The sequence below is a fragment of the Dipodomys spectabilis genome, unplaced genomic scaffold (genome assembly GCF_019054845.1).
Source record: "Dipodomys spectabilis isolate Male_0828 unplaced genomic scaffold, ASM1905484v1 ptg000200l, whole genome shotgun sequence".
Taxonomy (NCBI): Eukaryota; Metazoa; Chordata; class Mammalia; order Rodentia; family Heteromyidae; genus Dipodomys; species Dipodomys spectabilis.
Genome location: NW_024870877.1, coordinates 2,170,730 through 2,187,564, shown reverse-complemented (window position 1 = coordinate 2,187,564; position 16,835 = coordinate 2,170,730). Strand labels below are relative to the sequence as shown.

Here is a 16,835-nt window from a genome sequence, read left to right as displayed (position 1 = left end):
TGAACAACCACTCATAAAAATCATGAAATAATATAGTAAAACTCCATGTCATTTTTTTTTTTTGTTCGTTGTGGGCCTTGATCTCTGGGCCTGGGCAATGTCCCTTAGCTCTTCAGCTCAAGGCTACCACTGTACCACTTGAGGCACAGTGCCATTTCTGGTTCATTGGAGATAAGAGTCTCAAAGACTTTCTGCCTAGGCTGGATTTCAACCACTATCCTCAGATCTCAGACTCCTGAGTAGCGAGGTTTCCAGGCATGAGTCACCAAAGTCCAGATCCAAGTCAATTTTTAAAAAGCAAGCTTATTGAAACTTCTAGCTTTTTCCAGTAAACAATCTTATTTTTTCAGAATTAACTTATAACTGAGTAATTTTTAGAAGTAACCGTCAATTTTTTATAGAATCAAATATAATTCTATTACTCAGTATTTCACAAAAATCCACTGTAATTGACTTTCCCCCAAATCAATTATTACATACTACCGGACACACTATAATCATTACATTCCAAATAGTTTGGACCATTTCATATAAATTCTAGGTGCTATTTTACATTATAAATTCACATCTGTGGTTTTAAACTAAGGAGAAAAGATTTTAGAGGTAAAATCACATATGAATATGTAGTGTAGCTCAATTGAACCAAAAACTGTGAATTCATACAGACAAAATTATTTTCTTTCCACTAAATACGTTGAAGTAATACCATTGGAAATATTGAGGCAGGAAGTGGCAGAATTCAAATCTCATCAAACAATGTCTCTCTTATTCTGCTAACCCCTGCACTAAGAAGATGTCCCTTTTCCCAGTTGTCACAAAACTTGCAGTGTCTCTCTGAGAATTCTATTTGGAAAAGTTCTAAATCACTGATTCTTTTTTTTGTATTTTCTGTTATATATAACAAAATATAGGCACAAAACAATTGAAATAAAATGCACACATATGTTGAAGTCATCACATCTGGAAAAACAACCAACAAATTGGAACTTCCCCAGAACAAAAACATGTTGTGCCCAGTTTATTTTTTAAATTACAAAACCTTCAAGCATACGTTAATTTAAGTAGAGCTATAACTGTCTCTCAGAAATGAGGTTGTGTTAATTTGTAATTAAATTCATCTGGATCAACCTAATATAGAAAATCCCTTGAATGGATCAAATTGTTTAAAACTAATGTAACTGTAGGTAAAGTAAGATCTGCACATATTTAAAAGAAAAAATGCTACAGTATTAAATCACAAAAATCATAACATTCTTAAAAATTCCGAAATGCAATTAGCAATTCCAAAATATCCGTAATGAGAACTAAATACTACTGACTTAACAAGAACAAAAAGTGCAAATAATAGAATCTGAGCAGTGTACCTGAGTGTACATAATTTAATAATACTCCAAATTATACTGTTTTTAGAACACTGAATTTGGATTATCTAAAGGAAAATATCAGCACATTATATAAATGAAATTAAAAATCTCATGAAAAGAGAGAAGAGTAGTAGTTTCTGGATAATAATATTTTAATAAATGGTGGTCAAAATCTATTCCTGACTAAATTGTGTACCTCATTAGTTAGATCTAAAGAAGACCGAAGTTACTCGAGCTGATTTGAAACTTTGGCAAATTAGTAGAATACAACTGTAACATTATTATGGATGTTGACTCTGGCATGGAATTCATTTCCTCTTTGATCTGACAAATGAATATATGAAAGAACATAACTTCTCCAACTAAATATCAAGACCTAACTAAACATATAACTAGAAAATTCATCATGTAATCCGCATTGCAACTGGGATAAAAAGAAAAATCTGTCATACTGATTCTGTATTTATTTTAAATGTTAGCTTTTTTCAAAATTATTTCCTTTGTCTTGCATTTTTAAAACATTGTGTTAAATGATTTATATCTTGGTAACTAATTTTGGATGCCTCCTTAAATTTTGTTCTGAGTATAATATCTCACTTCAGTTCCTAACCCATGAAATGATGTTGTTTACAAAACAAATGCTAATAACCAGTGTTTATAATATACAAAATCTCATAAGAATGATTTCAGGAAGCATAGGTTAACATTTTGATATCGTGGTCTCATGACTGATGAGGCCTATCTGCATGAGTAGTTGTACCTAGATTCCTCAGCCTAAATTTAGCTACTGTTACAAAATATTTATACCTTTATCTGTCACCCATCAGAGGTTAAACCTGAGTATAAAGTCTAAGGAAAATCATAAGGCAAGAATTTAGCTCTTCTGGATATAAAGTAAACCAAAATGCAGCATACAGTAACTCATTGGACTAAAGTCAACATATTTCTCTAAAACATGTTAAGTATTCCCTTACAATATGTATTATTCTCAAGAAGGGAATGAAGAATGTGAGAAGAGGATTAAGCAAGTATTGTCTTCAAATATACATAATTTGGATTCAGGTCTTTATTTCGTTATAGGAATTTTTGATAAAAATTGTTTGAATAATTGATTTCCTGGTCAGGTATAATATATCCTAGTTACATATACCAAACCGCATTCAGAAAATGGTATATAGTAATTGAGTAGAAAAATATTCTATAAATAACAAAAAGTATATACCTATAGGATAATATTTTGAAGAGTCAATTGGAAATATTCTAATATAATAATTTGAACAATTTCACATTGACAGTAATTATCTAGAATACTTTAATGCTAATTGGATAAGATTGTCCTTCTAAATGAGCAAAACCTATTTCTCCTTTTACTTTATCAGGGAAATATCTAAGCTAAAAATGGAAATTAACATATGAATCTATAACAACTGGAATGAATTTTACTTTTTATTAGCAAATATTAATTTCACAAAAGTATTTTATTGTATTATACACATATGTCCACGTAATGTAGCTTGTTACATTTTATTCATTTTATTAATTTCCTTATATAATTTTTATACTTATATTTTATTATGTCATCATACTAACTTTTGAAATATTTGAACATATTTACTCCACAATATTTCTCTTCATCTCCTCTCTTACTTTTTTCCAAGCTTAATCAGTTCCATCTTTTACACCTGGGTCATTCATTTTATTTTCTGGGTCTAGAGTCTGCATATGAGAAATCTAATATTTGTTTTACACAGTATCGCTAACTGCTTTTATATGAAGGTTTCCAATTCTATTTTCTTGAAGATGATATGTTTTCATAATTATGTGTGGCTAAATAGTATATCATTGTGTGTGTATATATATATATATATATATATATATATATATATATATATATTACAGTTTCTCTCTTCAATGAGTGATTAAGGAACATGTAGTTAATTCTGTACTTATTTATGCTTTTTTATGTGGGAGAAGGAAGGATGGAAATAATGATGTTTGGAATAAGAAACATGCTCTTTAGACAGGCACTCTTCTATTTGAAACATCTCTCAGCTGCTCTTTCATCAGTATTTCAATAATGCATTGTATTTAAAAATAAAATTTGATTACATTTGCAAAGGTGTTCTTTTTCAGCATATATATTATTTTTTATTTTAATGTCACATTTAGTATGTCATATGAGTAGGGGGATGTATGTGAGCATGAAAATCTAGGCATGTTTGTACATGTAGCTGATTCAAAGGAAACTGAATATATGTGAGATACAGGATTCAAATAAAAGTTTGAGACCTGTAAGTTGCTAAATTGATGTATATGTCCAGTTTGTGGAGTGTGATTTCAAGATCACATTTGGGTAGGTTTTATACCAAGTAAGTAGATGTTCCTAATCCAAAATGGTAACGAAGAAAACAGCAACTCTGTTTCATAATCATTCAGTCTTATTACTCCATACATTGTAATAAGTGGAAAAAATGATTGAAAGTATGGTGGGTTAGTAGTAAGCCTTTAGACACTCTACATTTTCCCCAAAATATTCAGATGTACTCTTTGGATATAAATTACAAGCATATTTATAAACATACAGATATAATATGATCTTATATATGTAAATATATGTATATATTATAAATACATCATATGTTTACTTGTATTATAAATGTGTATCAAATATTGATTTATATTTAAATGTAATTCTTCTCATCATAGATACATAGACAGACAGACATATAGATAGATAGATAGATAGATAGATAGATAGATAGATAGATAGATAGATAGATAGATAGATAGATAGATAGATGGATGGATGGATAGATAGATAGGTAGATAGATAGAAAGATAGATAGATACTTTTTTTTGGTCAGTCCTGGGGCTTGAATTCTGGGCTTAGGTGCTGTCCAAGTGCTCTTCAGCTCAAGGCAAGAGCTCTACCGCTTGAGACATAGCGCCACTTCCAGTTTTCTGGTAGCTTATTGGAGATAAGAATCTCATGGAATTTCCTGCCTGAGCTGGCATTGAACTGTGATCCTCAGATCTCAGCTTCCTGAGTAGCTAGGATTATAGGCATGAGCCACGGGCACTGGACTATACTTATATCTGAGATTTGTTAGTGGAACAAAGGGTACAGAAACTATTATTCTTATCATGAAAGGACTTCACACTGACAGGTATAATTACAAGAAGAAAAACAATAATTATTTACAGTGGCACAAAAATCCCTTAGGTGCCTAGCAAGACAGCACGTGTTTCCAGACACTGCATGTGGTGTGAGCAGTTTGCAACCCAAGCGACTGAGGAAGATATTGGACCCTAAACAAACCTGACAATTGCATAAACACCACCCTCTATGACAGATGTAGCAAGGCCTATCTTAGAGATTCTTGTTAGGGATATGATGAAGAAATTTATATTTTAGTTGTGATTACAGAACTCTTTTACACATAACACTCAGCCATTAACTATATTTAACATAGTTCCTATTGCTCTAACTTATGTTTTCTTGGCTCAGTAAACTGTTTTTTGTTTGTGACAAATTAGCTGTTCCAAACATAGACATGGGTTTTTAATATTTTTGAAATTACTGTCTGCAGAGTGTTGCATGAGTTGAGCTTCTTTCTCTTTACCATATCATAGGAAAAATCTTAATCTGATTCAAACTTGGAAAAAGGTAGCTTGTTCTCTCTCCTAGAAAACCATCTATATGGACTTCTTCACATGAAACAGACCCTCATTTACTTGCAAAAGTCTGTCAGTGAGCCAAACCTAACTCACCCATATGAGGTGAATTCTTCTCCCATGAATCCTTTACATTAAAAATTGTAAGAACTGTTCAGTAATGTGCATACTTTTTAATATGAAGTGTGACTCCTATTTTCCATAATATGAATCAAGCAGAGGAATCAGTTTAACATGTGAAAGAGCCTTAAAAAGAGTCTTAGACCTTGAAAATTGTCCTAGGTATGAATTTTTGGAGAAATATCCCATTTCAAAGACAAAGGACTCATTTTTTTTAATCTTGTGCTGGTACTGGGGTTTGAACTCCTGGCCTTGAGCTCTATCTGGGCTTTAATTCTCAATGCTTGCTCTATACCAGCTGAGCCACACATTCACGTCTTCCTTTTACCACAAGTGCAGAAAAGAATCTCTTAGGTTTATCCACTTGTAATAGCTTCTAATTGCAATTGTCAAATTTGAACCTACCGACTATATAGGTGCAAGCCACTGGTGCTGTGCTAGAACTTACTTCTTAAGAATAAAAAATCACAAAAAGAGGAAAAAAAAACTATTCATTTATTTATGTATTGTCTGATAAACCAAAGCACTTGCTACTGGAAGAGAAAAAGAGAGAAGATAGAGATGAATATGCAGGAGAGAGACACAAAGAAAGAAGAAATGAAGGGAGGTTAAATGAGAGGAGGGGAGTGGAAGGCAGGATATGAGAGGAGGGGTTAGCTGAGTAGAATTGTCTACTCCTCACTAAGGTTTTGTTGGACAATCAGTACCTTTGCTTTTATGTAGCCAAAGCTTTTTATTTTTGGTAGTAGTAAGCTGAGATATAAAATACCAATTTATGGGTAATAACCTGTTAGTGTGCTTCCTTCTGCACCAAGGAAGCCACAGTTAGGTTACTGTCAGAGAGATGGCAAGAGTAAGCAATTTCAGTGATTCTGAGAAACAATAATTGACATGCCAGGAATGCCCCCTTGTATGGTGAAGTCAAGCATCACTCTTGTTCCCTGCTCCAGTCTTCTTCTTAACAAGAACAGCAGAAACAGAAGAGGAAGAAGATATCTGAGTAATGATCATCTCTCTGTTTACCCTCATTCCTTGGTCTCTCAAAAAATAAAGCGAAAGGAGACTTAACCTGAACTAGTGGGGAACATGGGAGGAAAAAGTTCAGTCTAACTTATTGTGAAACTTTTAAAATAATTGGAGCAGCATTTCAAATACTGAAATAAAACTTTTTAAATTATTAACAAAAGGTAACTCGAAATTTATCGAAAGTTTAGAAGACTACAGGGCTCACTATATAGTGGAATCTGAAAATTAAAACTGATTCCTGCTTCTATCATAAGAAATTAAAGATCATCCCTAAACTTCCAATATTAGGTAAATTGCCCTTGATATTCATTTATACTGTGTGAATATAATGCAGAAGATATGACTTTAAATTTAGACTGCTGTAGTGATAAGTGATGGGAATTCATGATGGATAACATAATGCTGAGAGCATGGAAATTATTTCTCTTCCATCTTCAATATGTAGAGAGTAAAAATGCTCTATTGGATGTCCCTGAAAGTCCAATTCTAAATTTAGGACAGAAGGTGAATAGTAAAGGAGATCTATCTTAGCCATTCAGAGATTAGAAATGTGGAGAAATATACTCATTTATGTAGGTCAAACATGGAAGAGAAGATGTGGCAAACCCATCGCCAAATGCCAAAGTAGAGATATTTAACAAAATAACATGAAGTTGAAACAACTATTAAAAGAGGATCTGGGCAAAAAAAGAGTAGGGTAGAAGAATGAAGAGGGAAATGCTGGACTAATACAGTCATAATATTCAATGTACATATGTGAGAATGTAAGTAGGAAACATGAAGGGGTAGGTGGGGTTGGGGTAAGGGAAGGAAGAAAAATGTGAAGTTTGACAATGATCCAGATGCACTGTATATTGAAATGCACATACATTCTATTCAACACTGACTTGAAGAAGCAAAACCTCTTTGCACAACTAGCTAAACATAAATTTTTTGAAGTTTTAATATTCAGAGACCAGAAGCATAAACCTTTAGAGATAAATAAGAAGAGAGAATTGACATATTGTTGAGGCTTGTTTCCCTTTCGATATACAAAATTTAATATGTCAAGTCTGCTGAAAATGTAACTTTAATTTTGCCTATTCTTTTAAGCAAATCGCTTAAAATATAGAGAATCAAATTCCAATATCCCTTCATTTCCAATAAAAAAAATCTTATGCACCTTTAAGTTTCTCAGTTATTTCTAAATACCTTAATGCAATGCATTATTGGAACTAATTTCATTCCATATTTAAATTTATTTTTCTTTTTTGTTGTGGAAATACTGTACAAAGGGGTTTCAATTACAAGGGCAAGATAATAAGTACAGTTCTTATCAAGCATTGTAGCCTCCTCCTTTGTTTCACCTTCCCATAACTTCCCGTCCTCTCCCCGCACCCCACCCAATCCTCACCCCCCACCACAAAATTTTAAAGTTTGTTTTTGGCATAATGACTTAGACATCTCATTGTTGTAATGGGTCCAACTGTATCCCTATTATTTAAACCATTTGTTTTTTCCCTTCCCCTCCACAAATTATACCAACATCAAGTACAATGATAGCATGGAAGGTACAGTAGGGGAGGGACATACAAAGCAAAAAAGAAATAATCTTATAAATGTGTTAGAAACAATAGCATGAAAGGAAAAAAAAAACATTTGAATATATATCTTAGGGTTCATTTCCCTTACATCAACTTGTCTGAGAGTTTCTGTTTGTCTCAGACATATACTAGTTATTGAAAATAAGGGAAACCATGGCACTTATGTTTCTTTGGGCCTGGCTTACATCACTTAATACATTTTTTTCCAAGTCTTTCCATTTCCTAACAAATGGGTCAATGTCATTCTTTCTGATGGAGGCATAAAATTCCAGTGTGTATATATACCACATTTTCTTGATCTACTCATCTACTAAGGTGCATCTGGGTTGGTTCCATATATTAGCTATGGTAAATAATGATGCAATAAACATAGTTGTCCTGGAAGCTCTACTGTGGTCTTGTATGTGAACATTTGGTTAAATACCCAAAGTGGGATTGCTGGGTCATAGGGGAGCTCTATGTGGAGTCTTTTGATGAACCTCAATACTGATCTCCAAACTGGTTGAACAAGTTTACACTCCCATCAACAATAAAGTAGTGTTCCTTTCTGTTCACATCCCCGCCAGCATCTGTTGTTATTAGAGTTCTTGATTATAGCCATTCTAACTGGGGTGAGGTAGTATCTCAATATTATTTTGATTCACATTTCTTTTATGACTAGGGAGGTTGAGCATTTCTTCATGTGTGTATTGGCCATCCTTCTTTCCTCTTCAGATAATTTTCTCTTTAAGTCTTTAGCCCACTTATTTATTGGGCAGTTGTTTCTTTGAAGATTTGTTGGGGGATTTAAATTTTTGAGTTAAAGGTATATTTTCGATCTGAGACCCTTGTCCATTTTATGGCTAATGAAGATCTTCTCCCAATCCGTAGACTTTCTATTAATCTTGCTAGCTATGTCCTTTGCCATGCAGAAGCTCTGCAATTTTATGCAATCCCAATTGTCCAACCTTTCTTTGATTTGTTGTTTCCAGGTCTCTATTAAGAAAATTTTGGCCTGTGCCAACAAGGCCTAGGGTTTCTCCAATTCCATCCTGTAATGTTTTCAGAGTGTCTGCTTTGACTGCGAGGTCTTTGATCCATTTGTAGTTGATTCTGGTACAGGGTGATATATAAGGATCTAGCTTTAGTGTTCTACAAGTTGTTAACCAATTTTGCCAGCACCATTTACTGAAGAGGCTGTCTTTCTTTCATTCTATTTTTTAGCTCCCTTACCGAAGATTAGATGGCTATAGGTCTGTTGGTTCATTTCTGGGTTTTCAATTCTATTCCATTGGTCCTGAGGTCTGTTCTTGTGCCAGTACCAAGCTCTTTTGATTACTATGGCTTTGTAGTAGAATTTGAACTTGGTATTGATATTCTTCCAGCACTGTTCATTCTGTTAAGGATCATTTTTGCTATTCAGGGTCTTTTATTGTTCCATATGAATTTTTTGATTGCCTCTTCTATTTCCTTGAAGAATGAGGTTGGAATACTGATAGGTATCACATTTAATTTGTAGATAGCCTTGGGAAGTATTGCCATTTTCACGATGTTGATCTTTCCCAGTCCAGGAGCCTGGGAGTTTTGCCACTTTATAAGTTCAGTTTTGATTTCCTTTTTCAGTTTTTTAAAGTTTTCATCATAGAGGTCCTTCACTACTTTGGTTAAGTTAATTGCTAGGTATTTTATTTTTTGTGGGGCTATTACGAATGGAGTTGCTTTCCTAATTTCAGCCACACTTTTCTTATTGTTGGCATACAGAAAAGCCATTGATTTTTGAGGGTTAATTTAAACCCTGCTACTTTGCCAGAGTTTTGAATCAGCTTTAGTAATTTTGGAATGGACTCTGTGCGATTCTTTAAATAAAAGATCTTGTGATCTGCAAAGAGGGAGCATTTTACTTCTTCTTTCCCTATTTGGATCCCTCTTACATTTGCATCTTATCTTATTGCTGTAGTTAGGGATTCCAATACTAGATTGAAGAGAAGTGGAGAGAGTGGGCATCCTTGTTTCATTCCTGAGTTAAGAGGAAGTAGCTTTATTTTTTCACCGTTAACTATAATGCTGGCTATTGCTTTGTCATATACAGCCTTTATTGTATTGAGAAATGTACCATGGATTCCTCATTTTTCCAGAACCATCATAATAAAGGGGTGTTGGATCTTGTTGAATGCTTTATCTGCATCTATTGAGATAACCACGTGGTTCTTATCCTTGCTGCTGTTGATGTGCTGAAGTATATTAATTGATTTGCATATATTAAACCAGCTTTGCATCCCTGAAATGAATCCTGTTTGATCATGGTGTATGATTTTTTGGATGAATTGTTGAAGTTGATTGACCAAAATTTTGTTGAAAACCTTTGCATCAATCTTAATCAAAGAAATTGGTTTATAGTTCTCTTTCCTTGATGAGTCCCTTCCTGGTTTTGGGATGTGTGTTATGATGGCCTCATAGAATGAGTTCAGTAGTGAACTTTCTTTTTCAGTTTCATTGAAGATTTGGAGGAGTATTGGTGTGATGTCTGCTTTGAAGGCCTTGTAGAATTCCTCTGTAAAACCATTTGGTCCTGGGCTTTTCTTAGATGGGAGGTCTCTTACTGTTGTTTCTATTTGAATGCTTGATATAGGCCTTTTAAGATAGTTTGACTCATCTTGGCTTTGTTTCCTCATGTCAGTATTTGCTAGGATAAGGTCCTTTTCTTTCAAGTTCTCAAAATTATTAGTATGAAAGTTTTAGAAGCATTCCCTTGTAATGTTCTGAATCTTAATTGATTCTGTGATGATGTTTCCATTCTCATCTGTGAGTTTATTTGGGTACGTTCTCTTCTTTTTCTGATAAGATTTGCTAAGGGTCTCTCAATTTTGTTAATTTTTTCGAAGAATCAACTCTTTGGATTCTTGAATCTTTCTATTATTTTTTTACATTTCAATTCATTTAATTCTGATTAAATTTTAATTATTTATTTCCATTTTCTGGATTGTGTTTATCTTGCTGCTCTTTTTCAAGGAGGCTCATTAAATTGGTTTCAGATCTCTCCAATTTGTTGATGTAGGAACTCAGAGCTATAAACTTGCCTCTGAATACTGCGTTTGTTGTGTCCCAGAGGAGCTAGTAATTGGTGTGTTCAATTTTGTTGAATATCATGAACATTTGAATTTCCTTTCTAATCTCTTCCATGACCCACTCATGATTCAGCAGTGTGTTGTTCAGGATCCATGTGTTACATGACTTTCTTTGGTGGCTTTTGGTGTTGAATTATAATTTTATTCCCTTGTGGTCTGATAGAATGCAAGGTATAACTTCAATGTTTCTGAATTTGGACAAGTTTGCTTTGTGGCCAGAAATGTGGTCTATTTTGGAAAATGTTCCATGTGTCTTCTGAGAAAAACGTGTATTCTGATGCTGCTGGGTGAAATATTTGATAGATGTCTGTTAAATCTAGTTGATCTATGCAGTTGTTTATATCTGCGGTTTCTCTGTTGAGTTCTTGCGAAGTTCATCTATGTAGTGGGGAAAGTTGTGTGTTAAAGCCCCCAACGATTAATGTCTTTGGATCTATGTGGGATTTGAGGGAAATTAGTGTTTCTTGGATAAATTTGGGTGCTCCGTTGTTTGGCAAATAGATATTCAGAATGGTAATATCCTCCTGAAAGAGTGATCCCTTAATTAGTATGCACCATCCTTTTCACTAATTTTAATTAAAAGTCTATTTTATCTGATATTAGGATTGCAACTCCTTCCTGTTTATGGGGGCCGTTTGCTTGGTAGATTTTGTTCCAGTCTTTAAAATTGAAAATGTGTTTGTTTTTGTGGGCAAGATGTGACTCCTGAAGGCAGCAGATAGAAGGATCTTGCTTTTTAATCCAAGTAGACAGACTTTGTTGCTTAATTGGAGAGTTAAATCCGTTAATGTTGAGAGATAGAACTGAGAAGTATTTGAGAGTTCCTGCCATTTTATCCAACTTCTTTGGGCTGCGGCAACTGTGTTCTTCCTATGGTTCTTGGATTCTCAGTTTGGGTGCTGTTTCTTGGCCTTTATTGTGGTCTTGTTGGTTTTCTCTGTGGAGGATATCTTTAAGATTCTTTTGTAGGGTTGGTGTGGTGGAGATATATAGTTTCAATTTTTCTTTGCCATGGAAGTGTTTTATTTGACCTCGAATTATTAAGGAGAGTATAGCTGGGTAAAGTATTCCTGGTTGTTGTTTGTCTTTAGGGCATTGCTTACATCATTCTAGTCTCTTCTTGCTTTGATTGTCTCTGCTGAGAAATCTGAGGTGATTCTAATTGGTTTCCCTTTATAGGTGATTGATCTTTTCTTCATGACATCTTTAAGGATCTTTTCCTTGGTCTGAATTGATCCTGTGCATATAATGTGACAATGGGAAATCCTGTTCTGGTCTGGTCTATTGGGAGTTCTAAAAGCTTCTTGTATCTGAATAGGCCTATCTTTTTGCATGTTTGGGAAGTTCTCTGCTAGGATCCTGTTAAACAAATTTCCTAGACCATGGACTTCTGGTTCTACGTGCTCCTCTACAACAATTATCCTCAGATTAGACCTTCTAATGGTGTCTTCCAAGGGTTGAATGTTGAATAAATCTATCATATTTCTTAGATTTGTCTAGGATGGTTTTATGTCCTTTATAATATCTAGGATGTCTTCTATCCTCAGAATTCAATCTTCTTCATGGTCTATTCAACTATCCAGATTTTCTACTTTTTCCTTTCTTTTCCTTCTAGTTGGTCGGCTTTTATGACTTCAAATTCTTTGTTGGATCTTTGTTTTAGATCTTGTATGAAATTCTTTACATCCTTAATTTGGTGTTCAATGTTTATTCTCAATTCACTTAGTTGATTGTTATGATTTCCTTGGAATTCCATTCCTTCTGTTGGGATCCATTCAGCATTCCCTTTGTGGACTCCCTGACTTCTTTCAGCTCTCTGTTTATGGATTCCATGAATGCCTCTATTGATCTTTGTCTATGCTCATCCTGCTCTTGCAATTCCTGTATTACTTTTTGATTAGCTTCCTCACGTTCATGCAATTACTCTAGTTCTCTTTGACTGATCTCAGCCTGCTCACACAATTCTTTTATTTCTCTTTGAGTGTTCTCAAGCTGCTCATGCAATTCCTTTATCTATCTTTGAGTAGCTTCCTCACACCCATGAGCTTCCTGTTTTGATCTTCGGTTTGCTTCCTCTCTCTCCCTATCATGCTCAAACAGAGTCCTTTGCAGGTTTTCAATCTTTTTATTTATCATGTTTACCATTATTGTTTGTAGAGCTTTTTGGGAGTTCTCCTCTGGATTATTCATTATCTGTTCTGTCCACTGATTATCATGAGTGGGAGTTGAGATACCCGGACGTGACATTTTTCTTGTGTTTTTCCGGGTTATTTTGCCCATTTGGGATGAGAGTAACAGCAGTTTGTGCTAGAAAACTATCTTAAGGCAAGCATCAGCCAAGTCTGTAGTTGCACAGTCAAAAGCATGCAGATATAATCTAGTTCAACAGATATATTTTTCAACATCAAACAACTATGCATTAATAGGCTACGAACAGCAAAGAAGAATTTGGCAAACCAGAAGTTATTAGTTTTAGCGAGAGATGTGGGTATAAATAGGAATAGAGGGATGTGGAAAGGTAGAGGGAGAGCTAACTTAGTCCTAATCTAAAAGCAGGGAATAGGTTGGATAGAATGATAGTAGAGCCCGGGGAAAAAAGAAAGAGAAAAAAAAAGACAAGGAAAAATAGTAAAACAAAAATTAAAAACTTAAAAATGAAACACTTAAAATTATGCAAATTAAAAACATAATATTCAGAGAAGTACGGGAATAGGATAAGAGAAAGGGAGGGATAGAAAGGAGACGTGAAAAATTAAAAAATAAAAATGCTTAAATTTTATACTGGTATATAGATGTAGTACTGCTATTTAGGAATTTAATTCTAAGAGGTTTTGAATTCAGTAATGAATTTCTGGATTAAGTGTGTATACAATGGGGGATAAATTTTCCTTGTACGTTTTTAATATATATTTTTATTATAAATGCTGTACAGAGGGGTTACAGTTACATAAGTAAGGTAATGAGTACATTTCTTATTGAGCATTGTTACCTCCTCCTTTGTTTTTAACCCTACCATCCCTTCCCTTCACACTAGCCCACCTCCCCCCTTCACCCATCCTCTGGTAGAGTGTCTTGTATATTTCATTGTTACAATGGGTCAACCAGTATCCTTTCCTTATATCTTAAATGAAGAAATGCTAGCTTGATTTATGCTCATTCTACTTTTGTAGACACATCTAAAATCACTGGCCAAGTCTAAGAGCACATAAATGAAATGCCATCATTTTTTTTTTTATCAGTTGGTATAATTGTGTTATACACATTTATTGACAGGTTAAAAATTATTCTCAAACTTTAAAACATTAAAAATACTTTCTTTTTTTTCTTATTTTCTTGGCCAGGAAATCAGCAAGAACTCAGTCAGCATTTCTCATATAGGAATTTTCACATGGGTTAGTAAAATGTATATGTAGAGTCCAGTTTTCGGAGGACTCACACATCTGCCTAGGAATTCATGCTGGTTGTTGGGAAAAGAGCTCAAGTAAGGATGCCATTTAAAGCCTTATAACTTTACTCTTTACCAGGGTATTTTCCTGCTACTTCGGTGGTTGAGAGTGTCTACAAGAGTAAGCATTCCGTGAGGAGCAGGGAGACACCATATCACTTATACTTACTGAGGTTTCCAAGTGACTTGCTATCACTTGTACTGCATTTTGTAAATCCAATCTCTCTAAAACTACCAGTTTTAAGAGATAAGAGGATTGGTAAATGAACTATTAGAGACAAATACATCTTCAACATATATTGTTCCAAGTATTCCGTTTAAGGCATATTCAACAACTGGTGGAAATTGTGTTGGCTGTAATTATGTGTCTTTCTCCATGTGCGCATGTATACATGTGTATATGTATGTGTGTGACTAGTAACATACATGTGTACATTATGGCTTATATCATCAAATAAAGTAAGGAATCTCTAAATTTTTAACAAAAACTGTATAGTTAAAGTCTTAACTCTTCACTCTGCTTCTTTACACAAAGACTTTGCAACTTCTCATTAATAAAGTTTCCATATACTCTAAAATGTACATACTTAGTACTTAATGTCTACTAACCATAAATCTTAAATACTTTATCAAAAAGTTTTATACCTGCCAAACAGTCCTATTTTTGGCATATATAAGCAAAATCTCAAAATTAAGCATATTTAAAACATTAAAACTGTTTTTTGGGGGGGAGGGTCCAGTTGTGGGGCATGAACTCTGGGCCTGGGCACTGTCCCTCAGCTCTTCAGCTCAAGGCTAGCACTCTACCACTTGAGCCACAGCGTCACTTACCGCTTTTTTCTTTTTGCTTATGTGGTGCTGAGGAATAGATCCCAGGGCCTCATGCATGCAAGGCAAGCACTCTATCACTGAGCCACCTTCCCAGCCCTAAAACATTAAAACTTTAACAAACCCAAACACTTGCTGCAATGTTTATTTTGACAGGTGCCTTGTATAGAATAATTGAATCCTTCCTCCTACACATCTCTTGAACTACAAATATCTGGAATTATTTTGTTTTTGGCATGTCTCTCTTGATTTTATTCTTAAATGTGTGCTTATGTAAGAAGTACATGATTCTAAAATTTCACAATTCTTTTGAACTTATTTTTGTTGAATTGTCTAGTTTCATAAAATCAATACAAATTATACTTTATATATAAAAAATGTTCTTTGCTCAATTTAGCATCACATGCACTAACATTGGAACGATACAGAGAAGATTAGCATGCCCCCTGCGCAAGGATGACATGAAAATTCGTGGAGCATTCCATATTTTTACAACAACAGATGCTGAAAGGTATGTGGCCACAAGGGAACCGTACTGCATTCTTGGTGGGAGTGTTAACTTGTTCAACTACTTTGGAAAGCAGTATGTAGGTTCCTCAAAAGACTCCACATAAAACTCCTCTATGACACATTAATCCCACTTTTGGCGATCTACCCAAATGATCATAAACAAGACCATACTAAAACTACCAGCACAACTATGGTTATTGCAACATTATTTACGATAGCTAGTATATGGAACCAACCCAGATGCCCTCACAAGATGAATGGATCAAGAAAATGTGGTATATATACACAATGGAATTCTATGCCTCCATCAGAAAGAATGACATTGCCCCATTTGTTAGGAAATGGAAAGTCTTGGAAAAAATTTTATTGAGTGAAGTAACCCAAGTCCAAAGAATCATAGGTCCCATGATTTCCCTTATTTTCAATAACAAATGTATGTCTGGGATAAGCAGAAAAGTTGAGAAGCTATGTACATAGAACCAGATAAGATGATGTTAAAGAAATTGAACCCCAAGATAGTGACACAAGTGGTTTTTTCTTTCTTGATATTGTTTCTAACGTACTTATAATGAGCGATGGCATTTTTTTTTGTTTCTTTGTATGTTTCTCCCCACGCTATAACCCCTGTTTTCTCTGTATTTGAAGTTGGTGCACATACATCTTGAATGTATGCTTCTCTAATTTGGGGAGGGGAAGGGAAAAATTGCTCAAATAAGGATACAGGTTGACCCATTGTAACAATGAGATGCACAAGACACTATGTTGAAAAATGAGCTTTACAATTTAGGTGGAGGAAGGAAGGGGGAGGGGAGTGTACTTGTGGAGGTGGAAGGGAAGGGATGGTAGGGGAAATATAAAGGAGGAGGTAAGAATTCTTGTTAGGAAATGTACTAGTTTCCTTGTTCATGTAAATGTGACTCCTCTGCACAGTATTATTACAAAAAAAACATACAAAAATGTTCTGAGATGGAAGAGTTTATTTCCTCTATTTTACCCATATAATATCGCTAACAAAGAAATTAATGCAGAACACTGATATGAAGGTAATTTGAATAAATGTATGTGAGTGTGAGTGCCGCAGCGTTCAAGCAAACACACATGTACCTGCTAACACATGTCATACATGTATATCATCATGCTCAGAGATAAAAATCAGGGCTTCAAGGTCTTGCTAGGCCTT

At 34.4% G+C, this 16,835-nt stretch overlaps 1 non-coding gene across 1 annotated transcript; it reads left to right on the top strand.

Annotated features, from left to right (window-relative positions):
- The first annotated feature begins 15,529 nt into the window (after positions 1-15,529).
- On the top strand, positions 15,530-15,636 carry LOC122122002. The gene has a single exon (XR_006150082.1). It is a non-coding gene; the product is annotated as a U6 spliceosomal RNA (small nuclear RNA).
- The last annotated feature ends 1,199 nt before the right edge of the window (positions 15,637-16,835 follow it).